The sequence below is a fragment of the Mandrillus leucophaeus genome, unplaced genomic scaffold (genome assembly GCF_000951045.1).
Source record: "Mandrillus leucophaeus isolate KB7577 unplaced genomic scaffold, Mleu.le_1.0 Scaffold742, whole genome shotgun sequence".
Lineage (NCBI taxonomy): Eukaryota > Metazoa > Chordata > Mammalia > Primates > Cercopithecidae > Mandrillus > Mandrillus leucophaeus.
Genome location: NW_012108053.1, coordinates 1,003,208 through 1,006,984, shown reverse-complemented (window position 1 = coordinate 1,006,984; position 3,777 = coordinate 1,003,208).

The following is a 3,777-nucleotide window of genomic DNA, read 5'->3' as shown; positions in this document are numbered from 1 at the left end:
ATTGTCTTCTGGACTGTGAAATTTGTCTCAAAATGAGAGAAAATGCTACAGTCTGACTACATGTTCTTCATTTTCATGTGCAGCACAGGTGCCTATAAAATAAAGCAGAAAATGTTTGAGAGAAGCATGGCTCATACTTCCAAAGGTCAGTACTGTCATTCCAGCAACATTCACTAGTATGTCCTAGAACTTCAGCTCCCTAAAAGACATGAGCTCTTTCAAATCAACCCAGTATTCATCTTTGGATGTTTCATCAGTAGCCAGGGCTGAGCTAGAGCATCATGCTTCTGCTGGAGCTCTATGTGAAGTCAGGGTGGGTAAAGACTGTAGTATGGCAGAAACACTGGAGGTGGCAGGTCAGCATGGTCTAATTCCCTTCTCATGGCAGATGCCTGTGTCAAATGATACCAGATGTCAAAGGGATAGATACAGATATATTTTTAGTTGAAATTGGTGCTAAATAATGTTAATAATGGTATAAGTATTTGAGACATTCAAATTTAAGTTCTCAAATTTCATCACAAATTTGAGCAATCATGACAAAAAGTTAAGCAACGTGATCGACCTTTGAACACTTGCTCACATTTGTGTTATATTCAATATAATATACTCTCAATGAAGCATCTCATGGATACTTATGATACAGCCTCTACTAGAAAGCTTGAGTATCGTCACTTAACAGAATATCACCTATATAGATTCAGATGAACAAACAGTTTGTTGTTTGGGTGTGGTCATAGCTTCCACAGTGATTATGAATCAACAGGATGGATAGTCAGATTACAAAGGCATGCAGATTAGTATGGTCATTTACTTCCCATTCTTTATTTGCCAGTCATCTTAGTGGCCTTGTGCTCTTACTTTGTGCCGTCTTTAAGCGTCTTTGTAGATTATGTAAATCAGAGTTGGGAAAAAGTCTTAATGAATCCTATCCTTGGTGCTGCAGGATTGTCCTTTATATTGTCCCATCCCATGGCTGTCCTGGATATGTGAACAGTACAGGAGAAAAACCTCTCCGCTCCAAAAGTTGGATCCATTCTATTTCCTTACAACTCCAATTCTTTTTTTTTTTTAATCACAACATTAATTATGTAGGCCTCAAATTAATTTCCTAGGATAAAATTGAAATACCTGAATAATTTAATGTATTCTGGGGTCACAAACTCAAATATCTTCACTGCGATGCAATTGATGTATTTGAAACAGACTGAATGTGAAGCAATATAGAAGGGTGAGGACTGTGGCAAATCTCATTAATTCCATGTGACCAAACAAAATGCATGTGTTATCATATTCCCTTTCTCACCAGTTTATCTCTGTGACTCTATGTCTTTATTGGAATAAGTCGTCTTTAGCCTAATTACATTTTCTAAATGACTTGGTGATGGCAGTTCATAGAGGACTGCTCTCTTTACCAAGAATAAGGTGATTATTCATTTCAAATTTTCCACACGAGGGTCTCATATGCTCCTTTTTTTACTGTTTAGTTACAACTAAAGAGGAAAAATCAATCTCCTAGGAACAGCCCCAGATTCCCTTCTGGAAACTTGTGGAGGGAAGAGTGTTGTTAAAAAGTTACAGGTTCACTTTAACAAGCTTGACTTTAGACTGCTAGCAGGCACGTGGGATATCATCCCTATGTAACCTATTTGTACCAGAGAGAAGTAGGTCAGTCAACTTTTAATGATGTCCTCTGAGATGTAGTTGCCTGCTCAGGTGTAAATATTAGACTGTGTTTTATATTCCTGTGGGAGAAAGTTACCAGGCTAGAGATAACAGAAAAGAAATGGTCTTCCTGAGTTGGTTGGCCTGTTTGGAAGCACTCTGTTTTACACAGTTAAAGGTCATATAGAGCTGTACATTGTCATTATCTATTTGCTGCAGAGGTGGATAGAGAGGTATTGGCAGGTCTTTTAGCAATCAGAAAAAATGGAGCTCTACAGTATGGTAATAAGAAGTGTATGAATTTTGGAATCTCTTTAGTTGCACTCCACCCTCCATGGTGTGGCTTCCTAGCTGTGTGACCTAGGGCAATTCGTATAACTTTTTTGGACTACATGTTCTTCACTGTGTAAATTATGCATGTCTTCAGGTTTTTATGAGGATTAAATGTATTTGTGACATAAATGATGTTTACTGTGTTCCCTTAACTGAGCTACAGAAAACATAAGTCATTGAAGTGGTTGTTTCATTTTTAATTAATTTGCAATGAGGTAAAGTTGCTTTCTTCGTTTTCCCATTTCTCTAGAAACCTCATGGATGTTGGTCCAGAGACAGTCAAAATAACTTCCTTTCTGGGCTCAACAAAATAATTGCTCTATCATCTTTGTTTAGAGTCCTAGTGATCCTGACAACTTTGGCCTTTCACTGGCCTAGAGTTTCCTCTCCAATATGCCCAAGAGGAACCATTTCTGAACTCATTTTCTACATGGATATCTCTGATATTTTTGATGTTAGTATCTCCAATTCCCATTCTCGGAGTTAGGATAGTCCCTTTGGCTTCGGAGGCTCTTCATTTTGTGATCTCTGAGACTACATAGCCATGCCTCTTTTTCCAGTCATTGGACAGCCTGCTTGCCTCTCTTTTAGTGCTTGTATTTCTTTCTTCTTTAGAAAGTGGGTTGAAGTTAGTAATGGTTGCTCTACTTTTCTCATATTCTGTATTACCTACAATATTTGCATCAAGAATTATACCATCTATAGCATCAAATGGAATGTCCATTATTAGTGTTTTAACTTGCATCTCCATAAACCGCTGAATTCCATCTACCTGGTGATTCACTATCACCTCAGGTAAACCTGTTTATAATTAAACTCCCATATTTCTCCATCTCCTTGGTTTGTTGAACTAAGCATCTTTTCTCTAGAGTGAGAGAAGTGCTGTACATGTGGATGAGTGAGCTGGTACATTTAACCTTCACAGTACATCAGAAAACTGAGCTTCAAAGACATGAAATCACTTGCGTAGGCTAGCAAGATAGATGTGGAGTGTGGAGGTGAGATTCCAATCTAAACAGTTTGACAGCACATTTAGCCTCTTTACCACTAAGCTTTTCTGTCTCTCTTAATTAACAAAAAATTATTGCACCCTCTCATCTTCCCTAAAGTACATCGCTCTGAAAACCCATGACCCTAGGTTTATTCAGCAGCTTTCTGGTTAAAGCCCTTGGTCTTAGCACGTACTGACCTTTACCTGTGAGTACAGGGATATCCATAAGTTTCTCAAGAGGATGATGCAACACTGGGATCAAGAAAAGGTCAAACTATTATCCACTCTAAATCATAGCCACAAACATTGCAGGACTTGGTCATCATAGTCCCCCAAATTAATCTAATTATCCAGCTTAACAGTGTTAGAGAAATGCCAAGGTAAAATCCAGTAACATCTATTAACTCTTTTGCCTTCTAATACCTTTGGCTTATTTTTCATGACTCAGAAGCAACTAGACTTTCAGATGTTTCCCTCCTGATTAGTAGGCATGTAGAGAAAAGAAACATAGCTTTTCCACTTAGAACCTCTAGGAGTCTTAGTATCTTTGGCTGTAAATTAAGAACAAGAAAACATACTTTTCACTATTATTATGAAGATTTAATTAGAAATAGTATAATATGAATAAACAGCAAAATGCTTGGCATATCCACTCTGCATTCAAATTACTCAGATTATTTCATTATCTTTCTTTGCTTTCATTTCATTCTTGTTTTTTCCTTATGAAGTCAAGTTTTCTACAAGAATTTAAGTATAAAGATTTTCTAGAAAAAGTTACTTTTTCTGTG